This window comes from Colossoma macropomum, unplaced genomic scaffold (genome assembly GCF_904425465.1).
Source record: "Colossoma macropomum unplaced genomic scaffold, Colossoma_macropomum, whole genome shotgun sequence".
Taxonomy (NCBI): Eukaryota; Metazoa; Chordata; class Actinopteri; order Characiformes; family Serrasalmidae; genus Colossoma; species Colossoma macropomum.
Window position 1 is genome coordinate 249,211 of NW_023496041.1, and position 14,789 is coordinate 263,999.

The window sequence follows — 14,789 nt, forward strand, 5'->3', positions numbered from 1 at the left end:
TTTTCTCATTTTGTCTCTCATAGTTGAAGTGTACCTATGATGAAAATTACAGACCTCTCTCATCTTTCTAAGTAGGAGAACTTGCACAATCAGTGGCTGACTAAATGGTAAATGGTAAACATGCAGAGAACTGTTTTTCATATCCTTGCTCATCATTTTATATTGGTTCTTTCAACCTAGTATCTAGGTTGCAGATAAGCTAGTTAATATGTTCATTTAGTTACCAACTCCTTAAACTCCAGTAATGCCCAGTTCATAAGTTCTTGAAATTTTCTTTTCAAAACATTAAAAAAAAATTATATATATATATATATATAATATATATATATATATTTTCCCCCTGATTTTTAAAATTTGTCGTTATATCTATTCTGTTTTGTTGCTTCCGTATCCTTCTAACTCTGCCTTCAGTATTCAATGACTATATATCAAACAAAACATTTATTACAGTCAATCACAGTGTACTGTAATGTGGATAACAATGGCTAAATATATATTTGTGTCACATAAGGTGGAGCAACTGTGGCACGTGGTGGAGTTTAAAATGGTACAAAAAGGAGAATATCTATGGACCCCCACATGACAGCATCAGCATTCAAAGCGCAAATTAAACCAGGCTTGGACAGAGTCGCTGTTTAACAAATTGAGGTAAATTATATATGAAAACTATATTTGAAACTGCTGCTAAAAACTTGCTCGTAGTGTCATTTAAGCAGTCACATAGAGTTTTACAAGCAGAAAACATTAAAAGTATACAAGTCTTTATTGAAATTGGTTTTTGTGATGTAAAGACAGAAATTAAGACAATTTTACTTTCAATGAAACATTTTGAACACTCCTATGTTATTTTGTTTACTATCCAAAAGCTCAGTGAATCTACCCGTACAAGCTTTCTTTAAGGACTAATTTGATTTATGACTCCCAGCATGTAAAAAAAATAATAAAAAATTTAGGCCAAGGCACTCTCAAAATGATCAAATGATCATATTGTCATAGGTATCAACCAGTGTGCTCATCAAAGTTTCCTTTAAGAACCTTAAGTAAGGGAAATTTTAGAGGCATTAAACTTTTCAAGTGTCCAGTTCTTATCTCCACCGCTGTGAACAATTCCTACTTGGCAAGTTTCTGTAGAACAAAGCATTTGACATCAGACCACTCTGAATGAATTTATATATGTTTCAGTGATTGAGTTGTGACAGTTTGAAAAATCTATGGAATGCCCTTTCAAACATACTGAAGTCAAAAGTCTAGAACAGAGTACTTCACACCAAACCACTCTGAAGGGCCATTTCTTTATTAACCATTTCATTTTGTGATGTCACTCAATCCCATGCTGCAGTATGAAATTTCTCCTAAACTGGGAAGTTATAAACACTCAAGCATCTTTTGTGCCTCTTCATTTAAAGAGGAAAAATCAGCTATGAACACTCGCCACCAGCACGTTTAAAACGAGAAGTGAAATTGCTTATTACCACAAGATGGCGAGTTACATAATATTTTAGTAGTTAATATGTGATTTTCATAAAAGATTTATTACTTAATACTACAAAGCATAAAAGCTAAAGTATATGGACTGTGTCTTTCTTTTAACAAGACAATTTTGAGCTAATTTTTACTTTTTTAGATATTGCCCAGTAACCAATATATTGCTTATCAATAAACAAAATAATTGTACATTTTCATTGTAATTTTTTTTGTAAACTGTTTTTGCATGTTCTCCCTGTGTCTGAGTGGGTTTCCTCCCACAAGACAGGCCATTTGGAAACATTATTATTTCATTATTTATTTATTATTGCCCCTAGATGTGAATGTGTGTGTGAATGCAAATGTCTGTGTGTCTGCCCTTTGATGGACTGGTGACCTTTCCAGGGTGTTTTCTGCCTTCCAGCCAATGAACATTGGAATAGGCTCCAGCACCGCCGCGACTCAGAAGGATAAGCGGCTTAGAAGAAGAATAAAATACATAAATGTGACTGAGTTAAAGCAAAAGACTGCCAGATACCATGCAGTTCCCACTGCGTTCCATAGGGGAAGTTGAGGACTTTGAAAATTGGCTCAAAGACCCTGCCAATTCTTGATAGAGGCAGAATATCATTATGACTTACTCCACAGTTAAAAAGACCCCCATCACCATAATGGTTATTACAATGATTTGTTGAAAAATGCCATGCATAGATGGTTGCTGACTCTGTGATTACAGATGCTGTTAAAAAGAGCCAGGTGTCCCGTGGTGCCACAGTGAAGTATCTAGACAGGCAAATAGGATCGTCTGGCCTGGCTTCCGACTCACTTGTATAGTCGTGCGTCATTCTGTAGTCCTCGTTATGCCCATATTAGAAGCCCCATTTCTCTATGGCCAGAATGAACAGGGTTTTTGAAAAATCGCCTCTATCGCCCCCTGTATTAAATAAAAATGTTCAGAACCTGATACGTTTTGTCCTGTGAACATTCTTCTCTCGAATACCACTGGATCCTCTGAATTACGAGGTCATTAAAGAGCTATAATACTAATATTGCTATATGCGAGCTAAAGCTACTGCGCATCAATTTGATGTCACTAAGCTACACTAAACTAAGGCGGGCTGTTCCGGTGCTCTGATGAGTCGTGCTACCTTAACGAAATGTTCTATTGTCGCGCATAATTGTCTAAATATAACCAAATTTGACACAAATATACAAAATGACAAACTGACAGTGTATTATGATTTTGTTTGAAATTATAATACTCAATATATATAATACTACTCAATAGTCACAGTAATTGCAAGGTGGAAACTAATTCCCAATGGGGTGGTGCTAGGTTCCTTATTGCTCTAGACCGATAAATTCTCTCAAAAAATTAGGTCTGCTGTGGGCCTCTTGTAGCTCACCATGAAAACATCCCCCTTTGAAGATTAAGGTTGTGGTTTTGATTCCCTGTACTGGTGTTGGATGGTGCTGTAGCAGGTGTTGTGAGTACGCTCTTAATCTTAATGAAGGGTCTTTCTTAAAAATCCAAAGATTTGCTGCCTTCTATGTCCAGAGACATGAAATTTGTTTATGCTGCTACTTTGTCCTAAAATGGTGTGTGGTTCCTTGTTGCGTCCTTTCAATAAATTGTTTCAAAAAGGGCAGTTTTGCCACAGATGTTTTGTGGCTCAGCGTTAGAGCCTCTGCCTTTGAACTCTAGGGTCATGGGTTCGAATCCCCGTCATGGATGTTAAAATGTATTACCTTGTGGCCTTAATCATAGGAAAAGGAGAACTTTGCATATAAGCAGCCCTAGTTTAGGCTAATTACTTACCTGCACCCTATGTCATGGTCCAATGTTTTTTTTTTGTTTTGTTTTTTAATTGGCTCCTCTGATTGTAGTCTTTAATCATCATTAGACTGATTAGTTTTTAGTATATTTAGATTAGTTAGACATCAAAGACTGATTAGTTTTTCTTTGTCATTGTAGCTTCTGTCAAAAAGTGGTACAGCAAGAATCAGAACATATTTCCTGTGCCGTGGCAGACCACCTTTAACAAGCCCCTGGACAGTTTGGCAGTGGAGGCTACACATCCAACCCAAAACAGTTAGGAGCACAATATTTATCCAATTTAACGATGTTTTTTTTTTCTGTCTCTTTGAAAAATGTTGTCTTTAGTTGTCTTACTAAAATAAACAAGCAAATGTTTTATTGGTTCTTTTTTGTCAGCTGTCTTATTTTGAGAACAATTATGAATATATGATATAATGAATATAATACGTAAGCATGAATTCATGGTTGAAATTAGGATGAATTCAAGTCACTGAAGAACGTTGGGTTTTTACGTCAGTTCGATTTTCATTTTCAACGAAAATTCAACGTCTGTCCAACGTTGGGGGTTGACGTCAAGCTAACGATGGGTATTGGTGTCAGCTCGATTTTCATTTTCAACCAAAATTCAACGTCTGTCTCACGGCAAATTGACGTCCTGTACCTGCAGGGAAGTCTCCATTTTCATCAAACAAATCAGACAAATAATCTATGCTTTTACTATGCCAGTTTTCAGAGAAGACACACACACACACATTTTCTAAGCTGTTTATCCTTCTGGATTGCAGGGGGAGCTGGAGCCTAACTAGCAGTCATTGGATGGAAGGCAGGACACACCCTGGACAGGTTGCCAGTAGGGGTGCAACGATTATTCGACTTGGTTGACTAAAATTGACGACCAAATTAGTTGGCAACTAATTCAATAGTCGAAGTTGGTGACATTGTCATGCACGTGTGTTTCTCACGCTCACTAGGAATGTTTTGACGTTACCGCTTGCTGGAGACTTAACAATAGCACGTTGGCAGCCTCAAGAACAAAATTCTCAGAAGTGTTGGGAGCATTTAACACTAAACTCAGGTGGTCAGTTGTACTATTTGTAAAGCCGATGTTGGGACCAAGAGCTATTTTCTCCTTGCCCAAAGTCCGAATATTATCAGGTTTAAATACTAAACTATTCTGTACTGAGATTTTGTTCTAATTGTAATCTGATCTTATCACTTGCAATAAAATAAACAAAATAAAAGGGTATTCAACCAAAAATAAAACAAAGTAAAATAAAAGACTTCAGCCGCTGAGTTCTTGTGGAAGGAAGGAAAAGGCCCTCTTCTTTTATTGAGCTTCAGGTGGCAAGATGGTTCCCAGACAACCACAATGCAAAGATCATCATAAAACACGTTTTTTTTTATATCCTGTTTGGGGGCGATGAAATAATCGCCCCTCCTTTTTACTTTGTCATATATCATCTTAGTCTCAAACCCTTATTTCCAATCATACATGACATTGTTTTTTTCTTTTAAAAGCTTCTCGTTTTTTTGGCTGTACCAAACTGTTCCATCCTTTCAAGGCCCTTTAACTCTTGTTTTATTAATGGTCTCCAAAAACGAGTTTCTGCAGGTTCTTATCGGCTTACTTCAGTCGTTGGAGGATAGCTCGTCCTTGTTTTCAATGCTTCTAAAGTTTCAGGGACTCTCCAATGCTAAAACTCCCTAACATACACGAATCAAGGCCTATCCTTAGTGAGAGGATTAGTATAGTATATTAGTATTAGTATGCTTTTATTAATCAACTTTGTGCAATCATAATTTGTTTAATGATCAACCTGGACAGTTTGGTCTTGTGTTTTGTGTCGCGAACCATACATGACCTGTTTCTGGCCTGTAAGATCATAGCATGCAACTGGAAAAAAAATTCTTTACATCCTAAAATAGTTGGTCACATTTTTACACACATTACCTCCTGGGAAAATTAGTTGCAATTTTCAGGCGTGATGTCATACAACTGATGTTTACATTTTACACACACCAACCCCTGGGAATTTTTTTACATATTTCACACGTGACGTCCTACTACTGTTGTTTACATTTCTATACACATCAACAGTCTGGGAAAATACTTTAAATATTTCACACGTGACGTCACGCATAACTCATAAAACATTTTGACATTTACCGGGGTTAATAACTACTCTCCTCCTGTCACAGTTTTTTTTCTATTGGCAAAGTTGCCGTTTAATTTAGACCACAAATACGGTGATGGTGAACATGATGAAAATGAATCCAGCAAAGTTAAAACATATTCCTCAATTTTCTTGTGCCCAGAAGTCATTTCCTGTTTCAGCAATGACATGATTGATTAAATCTCAAGAGCTTAGAGTTAGATGTGGGACGATTTGAACTATTTCCTGTATTGTTCTGATTTCTCGTGGAAGACAGCAATCTCATTTATTACCGCATCCCAACTAGAGACAAGTCAAGTTAAAACATGGGCTCGTCCGGGATTTGAACCCGGGGCCTCTCACACCCAAAACGAGAATCATACCCCTAGACCAACGAGCCAAAGCGAGGACCTTTCTTTGCAACGCTCGCTGTCCTCGGCTGCACGTTTGTGCTTGGAAAGCGAAGAATGAAAATACTCATTTACAGCTGATGCTTTACATGACATTCAACGCCAAGGACATGTCACTCCCTCGGCAAGAATCCTTCTTGAACTCATCCTGTCTTTGAAGAAGTGCTGTAGCTCTGTATTCTTGCTCCAACATGTTTAGTCAGGCTTCTGGATGCACCCAGAAAGCTGTTATTGCCCAAAAATGGTTTGTCAGCAATTCTGTATGGGGCAGCATCCATGGTAGTTAGTTTGTTTGCAGTCTGCGAGTATGTGTGCAAGTTATGTTTGTCTGTGAGCCTCCCTGAGAGATGGTTTGGAATTTGGACGTACGGTGCCGTGTGGGAAAATACAGAATCATACCCCTTGACCAACTAGCCTATGGTCAGAAGCTTCCTCCCTACAGTCGACATCTCGGCTGGCATTTTCCCCAAACCAAAACAAATGATCAACCCATGAAAGATGAATGCCCTCCAAATGATGTTTAAACCACGGCTCCTCCGGGCTTAGAAACCAGGACTTGTCACACCCTCGGCAACAATCCTTGTTGAACTCATCCTGCTGTTGTTATTTTCCATGAACAGTGTAGGACATGCAGCATTTTTCTTTCCCTAAAGTTTGCGTTTTATTCAGACCTTCAACACTGTGATGCTGAAGATGCTGAAAAGGGATCGAGAATATGTAAAACTCAGAATAAAACAATAAGTCTACGGATGAACGACATGGCTTTTGGCTGCACCTACCAAGCTTTTAACTATAAGGCATTTTGCAAACAGCCCACACTAACATGCGTTTAGGAAAGTGCTACAGCAGAAGCAGAACACACATCCGATGATTTGTAAACACAACGGAAGTCACCTTAAAAATAGGGCTCGTCCGGGATTTGAACCCGGGACCTCTCGCACCCGAAGCGAGAATCATACCCCTAGACCAACGAGCCAACACGTGGATGTGGTGTTGCCAGTTTCGCCAATGCAGCCAGCGAAAGTATGTTGTTATTGAGGAGAGAGTAAGAGCAGCCGCTCAATTCAAGCTCTAGCTTATTTTTTTTAAAAAGCCAGGGCTCGTCCAGGATTTCAACCCGGGACCTCTCGCACCCGAAGCGAGAATCATAGCCCTAGACCAACGAGCCAGGCGATATCCTCCTTTGGCACAGCAGTCAGCACCTCAGCTAGCTCAGTCCTTAACTCAAAACAAAGGGTCAACCCATCAAAGATTAAAGAGGTGATTCTCTGCCGCACCTAGCAATAGAATCAAAACATGTAGGGTCTCCGAAAACGAATCATGCTAAAGTCTGATAAAACCCACACATTTATTCTCACTGTGGTCTCCGTAAGCTTCACCTGGGAAAACTACGACTTCCACAATGCAGTGTGATAGCCAGCTACTCCCCAAGGTGTGTTTACCTGTTTGCTTGCAGATACTGAAGAAGGAGCACTGTATGTTTGTTTAGAGGACTTCTTTGATAATTGCAGTTAATAATTCATTATAAAATGTAATTAGCTGGCTAGCTAACTTTATCAGCAGCAGGACTGACTTTCCTTGTTTAGATCTACGATCCTCTCTGTTTGTTTAAAGTATGCCAGGCTCTGCAGAAAAGCAATCTACATTTCACGGACAAGTAAATGTTGTCCACAAGCAGTGGATACCGGATTAAAGTCCACGACGTGGAGAGCTGCTAGGAGTTAACAAATGCTGCTTGCTTCCCTGTCTTTGATGAAGTGCTGTAGCTCTGTATTCTTGCTCCAACATGTTTAGTCAGACTTCCAGACGCACCCAGAAAGCTGTTAGTGCCCAAAAATGCTGAGCCGTTTTGGCTGTGTTCAGACTGCAGGCACATCGGATTTGTCTTTCAAATCAGATCTTTATAGACGACTGTCCTCACTCCTCTTTGTAAGTGATGAGATTGGATTTTTGTGTCCAGATATCACTAACCTTGCTGTGGTCACGACGTAAGCATCTGTAACTATGTAGCTGCGTAACTGGTGAGGCGTGGGGAAGATGGAGGTGCGCCATCTCGCCCTTCAAATTCTTCAATATTCTTTGGCATAATCATGGATCTTTGGCACTCTTCTTGAATCCCAGCACTTCTGTCACTCTGGATTTGACAGCGTCGTCGTTTGTCACGTTGCAAGTGAGGCAAAAGAAACTCTGAAATCCGATTTGAGCGGCCAGACTGTGAAGCAGTCGCGTTTGAAACCACCTCCAAATGTGGTTTGAATAGCATTTGGCAAAAGTGGATTTCATGGGGTTTTTCGCTGTCCGGAAAAACAAAAATCAGTCTGGAAACGATCAGGATATGGCTAAAATCTGATTTGGTCTGGCTGCCTAAACAAGGATTAAGACCAATGAATACATCAACGGGAGTCAAAATTTGACCACAGGCTTTATCTGAACCCACAGATTGCTTCCTATTGTTTTGTTGTTAGTCAGAAATTTTCTCTTGGTGACGCGGATATGCATTTTGATATTCAAAGTGGGTGAACTATCCCTTTAATGCTCTGCAAGTCACATTTAAACCAGGACATGTCCGAGCGTTGCTGCCAGGACCTATCATAACCTTAGCAAGAATCGGTGTTGAACTCCTCCTGTCAAAGTTTTTTTTTTCTATTGGCAAAGTTGCCGTTTAATTCAGACCACAAATACGGTGATGGTGAACATGATGAAAATGACTCCAGCAAAGTTAAAACATATTCCTCAACTTTCTTGTGCCCAGAAGTCATTTCCTGTTTCAGCAATGACATGATTGATTAAATCTCAAGAGCTTAGAGTTTTGAAGGTGGATAGATGTGGGACGATTTGAACTATTTCCTGTATTGTTCTGATTTCTCGTGGAAGACAGCAATCTCATTTATTAATGCATCCCAACTAGAGACAAGTCAAGTTAAAACATGGACTCGTCCAGGATTCGAACCCAGGGCCTCTCGCACCCAAAGCGAGAATCATACCCCTAGACCAACGAGCCAAAGCGAGGACCTTTCTTTTCAATGCTCACCGTCCTCGGCAGCACGTTTGTGATTGGAAAGCGAAGAATGAAAATACTCATTTACAGCTGATGCTTTACATGACATTCAACGCCAAGGACATGTCAGTCCTTTGGCAAGAATCCTTCTTGAACTCATCCTGTCTTTGAAGAAGTGCTGTAGCTCTGTATTCTTGCTCCAACATGTTTAGTCAGGCTTCTGGATGCACCCAGAAAGCTGTTATTGCCCAAAAATGGTTTGTCAGCAATTCTGTATGGGGCAGCGTCCATGGTAGTTAGTTTGTTTGCAGTCTGCGAGTATGTGTGCAAGTTATGTTTGTCTGTGAGCCTCCCTGAGAGATGGTTTGGAATTTGGACGTACGGTGCCGTGTGGGAAAATACAGAATCATACCCCTTGACCAACTAGCCTATGGTCAGAAGCTTCCTCCCTACAGTCAGCATCTCGGCTGGCATTTTCCCCAAACCAAAACAAATGATCAACCCATGAAAGATGAATGCCCTCCAAATGATGTTTAAACCACGGCTCCTCCGGGCTTAGAAACCAGGACTTGTCACACCCTCGGCAACAATCCTTGTTGAACTCATCCTGCTGTTGTTATTTTCCATGAACAGTGTAGGACATGCAGCATTTTTCTTTCCCTAAAGTTTGCGTTTTATTCAGACCATCAACACTGTGATGCTGAAGATGCTGAAAAGGGATCGAGAATATGTGAAACTCAGGATAAAACAATAAGTCTACGGATGAACGACATGGCTTTTGGCTGCACCTACCAAGCTTTTAACTATAAGGCATTTTGCAAACAGCCCACACTAACATGCGTTTAGGAAAGTGCTACAGCAGAAGCAGAACACACATCCGATGATTTGTAAACACAACGGAAGTCACCTTAAAACTAGGGCTCGTCCGGGATTTGAACCCAGGACCTCTCGCACCCGAAGCGAGAATCATATCCCTAGACCAACGAGCCAACACGTGGATGTGGTGTTGCCAGTTTCGCCAATGCAGCCAGCAAAAGTATATTGTTATTGAGGAGAGAGTAAGAGCAGCCGCTCAATTCAAGCTCTAGCTTATTTTTTTAAAAAGCCAGGGCTCGTCCAGGATTTCAACCCGGGACCTCTCGCACCCGAAGCGAGAATCATAGCCCTAGACCAACGAGCCAGGCGATATCCTCCTTTGGCACAGCAGTCAGCACCTCAGCTAGCTCAGTCCTTAACTCAAAACAAAGGGTCAACCCATCAAAGATTAAAGAGGTGATTCTCTGCCGCACCTAGCAATAGAATCAAAACATGTAGGGTCTCCGAAAACGAATCATGCTAAAGTCTGATAAAACCCACACATTTATTCTCACTGTGGTCTCCGTAAGCTTCACCTGGGAAAACTACGACTTCCACAATGCAGTGTGATAGCCAGCTACTCCCCAAGGTGTGTTTACCTGTTTGCTTGCAGATACTGAAGAAGGAGCACTGTATGTTTGTTTAGAGGACTTCTTTGATAATTGCAGTTAATAATTCATTATAAAATGTAATTAGCTGGCTAGCTAACTTTATCAGCAGCAGGACTGACTTTCCTTGTTTAGATCTACGATCCTCTCTGTTTGTTTAAAGTATGTCAGGCTCTGCAGAAAAGCAATCTACATTTCACGGACAAGTAAATGTTGTCCACAAGCAGTGGATACCGGATTAAAGTCCACGACGTGGAGAGCTGCTAGGAGATAACATATGCTGCTTGCTTCCCTGTCTTTGATGAAGTGCTGTAGCTCGGTATTCTTGCTCCAACATGTTTAGTCAGACTTCCAGATGCACCCAGAAAGCTGTTAGTGCCCAAAAATGCTGAGCCGTTTTGGCTGTGTTCAGACTGCAGGCACATTGGATTTGTCTTTCAAATCAGATCTTTATAGACGACTGTCCTCACTCCTCTTTGTAAGTGATGAGATTGGATTTTTGTGTCCAGATATCACTAACCTTGCTGTGGTCACGACGTAAGCATCTGTAACTATGTAGCTGCGTAACTGGTGAGGCATGGGGAAGATGGAGGTGCGCCATCTCGCCCTTCAAATTCTTCAATATTCTTTGGCATAATCATGGATCTTTGGCGCTCTTCTTGAATCCCAGCACTTCTGTCACTCTGGATTTGACACCGTCGTCGTTTGTCATGTTGCAAGTGAGGCAAAAGAAACTCTGAAATCCGATTTGAGCGGCCAGAGCGGCCAGACTGTGAAGCAGTCGCGTTTGAAACCACCTCCAAATGTGGTTTGAATAGCATTTGGCAAAAGTGGATTTCATGGGGTTTTTCGCTGTCCGGAAAAACAAAAATCAGTCTGGAAACGATCAGGATATGGCTAAAATCTGATTTGGTCTGGCCGTCTAAACAAGGATTAAGACCAAAGAATACATCAACGGGAGTCAAAATTTGACCACAGGCTTTATCTGAACCCACAGATTGCTTCCTATTGTTTTGTTGTTAGTCAGAAATTTTCTCTTGGTGACGCGGATATGCATTTTGATATTCAAAGTGGGTGAACTATCCCTTTAATGCTCTGCAAGTCACATTTAAACCAGGACATGTCCGAGCGTTGCTGCCAGGACCTATCATAACCTTAGCAAGAATCGGTGTTGAACTCCTCCTGTCAAAGTTTTTTTTTCTATTGGCAAAGTTGCCGTTTAATTCAGACCACAAATATGGTGATGCTGAACATGATGAAAATGACTCCAGCAAAGTTAAAACATATTCCTCAACTTTCTTGTGCCCAGAAGTCATTTCCTGTTTCAGCAATGACATGATTGATTAAATCTCAAGAGCTTAGAGTTTTGAAGGTGGATAGATGTGGGACGATTTGAACTATTTCCTGTATTGTTCTGATTTCTCGTGGAAGACAGCAATCTCATTTATTAACGCATCCCAACTAGAGACAAGTCAAGTTAAAACATGGGCTCGTCCGGGATTTGAACCCGGGCCTCTCGCACCCAAAGCGAGAATCATACCCCTAGACCAACGAGCCAAAGCGAGGACCTTTCTTTGCAACGCTCACCGTCCTCGGCAGCACGTTTGTGATTGGAAAGCGAAGAATGAAAATACTCATTTACAGCTGATGCTTTACATGACATTCAACGCCAAGGACATGTCACTCCCTCGGCAAGAATCCTTCTTGAACTCATCCTGTCTTTGAAGAAGTGCTGTAGCTCTGTATTCTTGCTCCAACATGTTTAGTCAGGCTTCTGGATGCACCCAGAAAGCTGTTATTGCCCAAAAATGGTTTGTCAGCAATTCTTTATGGGGCAGCGTCCATGGTAGTTAGTTTGTTTGCAGTCTGCGAGTATGTGTGCAAGTTATGTTTGTCTGTGAGCCTCCCTGAGAGATGGTTTGGAATTTGGACGTACGGTGCCGTGTGGGAAAATACAGAATCATACCCCTTGACCAACTAGCCTAAGGTCAGAAGCTTCCTCCCTACAGTCAGCATCTCGGCTGGCATTTTCCCCAAACCAAAACAAATGATCAACCCATGAAAGATGAATGCCCTCCAAATGATGTTTAAACCACGGCTCCTCCGGGCTTAGAAACCAGGACTTGTCACACCCTCGGCAACAATCCTTGTTGAACTCATCCTGCTGTTGTTATTTTCCATGAACAGTGTAGGACATGCAGCATTTTTCTTTCCCTAAAGTTTGCGTTTTATTCAGACCATCAACACTGTGATGCTGAAGATGCTGAAAAGGGATCGAGAATATGTAAAACTCAGAATAAAACAATAAGTCTACGGATGAACGACATGGCTTTTGGCTGCACCTACCAAGCTTTTAACTATAAGGCATTTTGCAAACAGCCCACACTAACATGCGTTTAGGAAAGTGCTACAGCAGAAGCAGAACACACATCCGATGATTTGTAAACACAACGGAAGTCACCTTAAAACTAGGGCTCGTCCGGGATTTGAACCCGGGACCTCTCGCACCCGAAGCGAGAATCATACCCCTAGACCAACGAGCCAACACGTGGATGTGGTGTTGCCAGTTTCGCCAATGCAGCCAGCAAAAGTATATTGTTATTGAGGAGAGAGTAAGAGCAGCCGCTCAATTCAAGCTCTAGCTTATTTTTTTTAAAAAGCCAGGGCTCGTCCAGGATTTCAACCCGGGACCTCTCGCACCCGAAGCGAGAATCATAGCCCTAGACCAACGAGCCAGGCGATATCCTCCTTTGGCACAGCAGTCAGCACCTCAGCTAGCTCAGTCCTTAACTCAAAACAAAGGGTCAACCCATCAAAGATTAAAGAGGTGATTCTCTGCCGCACCTAGCAATAGAATCAAAACATGTAGGGTCTCCGAAAACGAATCATGCTAAAGTCTGATAAAACCCACACATTTATTCTCACTGTGGTCTCCGTAAGCTTCACCTGGGAAAACTACGACTTCCACAATGCAGTGTGATAGCCAGCTACTCCCCAAGGTGTGTTTACCTGTTTGCTTGCAGATACTGAAGAAGGAGCACTGTATGTTTGTTTAGAGGACTTCTTTGATAATTGCAGTTAATAATTCATTATAAAATGTAATGGGCTCGTCCGGGATTTGAACCCGGGACCTCTCGCACCCACAGCGATAATCATACCCCTAGACCAACTAGCCAAAGCGAGGACCTTTCTTTGCGACGCTCACCGTCCTCGGCAGCACATTTGTGCTTGGAAAACGAAGAATGAAAATACTCATTTACAGCTGATGCTTTACATGACATTGAACGCCAGGGACATGTCACACCCTCGGCAAAAATCCTTCTTGAACTCATCCTGTCTTTGAAGAAGTGCTGTAGCTCTGTATTCTTGCTCCAACATGTTTAGTCAGACTTCTGGATGCACCCAGAAAGCTGTTATTGCCCAAAAATGGTTTGTCAGCAATTCTGTATGGGGCAGCATCCATGGTAGTTAGTTTGTTTGCAGTCTGTGAGTATGTGTGCAAGTTATGTCTGTCTGTGAGCCTCCCTGGGAGATGGTTTGGAATTTGGACGTACGGTGCCGTTTTGGAAAATACAGAATCATACCCCTAGACCAACTAGCCTATGGTCAGAAGCTTCCTCCCTACAGTCGACATCTCGGCTGGCATTTTCCCCAAACCAAAACAAATGATCAACCCATGAAAGATGAATGCTCTCCAAATCATGTTTAAACCACGGCTCCTCCGGGCTTAGAAACCAGGACTTGTCACACCCTCGGCAACAATCCTTGTTGAACTCATCCTGCTGTTGTTATTTTCCATGAACAGTGTAGGACATGCAGCATTTTTACTTTCCCTAAAGTTTGCGTTTTATTCAGACCTTCAACGCTGTGATGCTGAAGATGCTGAAAAGGGAAGCAGAATATGTAAAACTCAGAACAAAACAATAAGTCTACAGATAAACGACATGGCTTTTGGCCGCATCCGCCAAGGTTTTGACTATAAGGCATTTTAAAACAGCCCACACTAACATGCGTTTAGGAAAGTGCTACAGCAGAAGCAGAACACACATCCGATGATTTGTAAACACAAGGGAAGTCACCTTAAAGCCAGGGCTCGTCCGGGATTTGAACCCGGGACCTCTCGCACCCTAAGCGAGAATCATACCCCTAGACCAACGAGCCGGTAGACATCCACCTTTGGCACAGCAGTCAGCACCTCAGCTAGCTCGGTCCTTAGCCCAAAACAAAGGGTCAACTCATCAAAGAATAAAGAGGTGATTCTCTGCCACTCCTAGCAATAGAATCAAAACATGTAGGGTCTCTGAAAACGAATCATGCTAAAGTCTGATAAAAAAACACTCATTTATTCTCACTGTGGTCTCCGTAAGCTTCACCTGGGAAAATTACGACTTCCACAATGCAGTGTGATAGCCAGCTACTCCCCAAGGTGTGTTTCCCTGTGTGCTTGCAGATACTGAAAAAGGAGCACTGTATGTTTGTTTA

General features: G+C 41.6%; 7 non-coding genes across 7 annotated transcripts; all 7 read right to left on the minus strand.

The window, feature by feature from the left end:
* Window positions 1–5,764: 5,764 nt before the first annotated feature.
* Window positions 5,765–5,836, minus strand: trnap-ugg. Its single transcript has one exon. It is a non-coding gene; the product is annotated as a tRNA-Pro (tRNA).
* Window positions 5,837–6,750: 914 nt separating this feature from the next.
* trnap-cgg lies at window positions 6,751–6,822 on the minus strand. Its single transcript has one exon. It is a non-coding gene; the product is annotated as a tRNA-Pro (tRNA).
* Window positions 6,823–8,775: 1,953 nt separating this feature from the next.
* On the minus strand, window positions 8,776–8,847 carry trnap-ugg. Its single transcript has one exon. It is a non-coding gene; the product is annotated as a tRNA-Pro (tRNA).
* Window positions 8,848–9,761: 914 nt separating this feature from the next.
* On the minus strand, window positions 9,762–9,833 carry trnap-cgg. The gene has a single exon. It is a non-coding gene; the product is annotated as a tRNA-Pro (tRNA).
* Window positions 9,834–11,793: 1,960 nt separating this feature from the next.
* trnap-ugg lies at window positions 11,794–11,864 on the minus strand. Its single transcript has one exon. It is a non-coding gene; the product is annotated as a tRNA-Pro (tRNA).
* Window positions 11,865–12,778: 914 nt separating this feature from the next.
* On the minus strand, window positions 12,779–12,850 carry trnap-cgg. Its single transcript has one exon. It is a non-coding gene; the product is annotated as a tRNA-Pro (tRNA).
* Window positions 12,851–14,396: 1,546 nt separating this feature from the next.
* Window positions 14,397–14,468, minus strand: trnap-agg. Its single transcript has one exon. It is a non-coding gene; the product is annotated as a tRNA-Pro (tRNA).
* Between the last annotated feature and the right edge of the window lie 321 nt (window positions 14,469–14,789).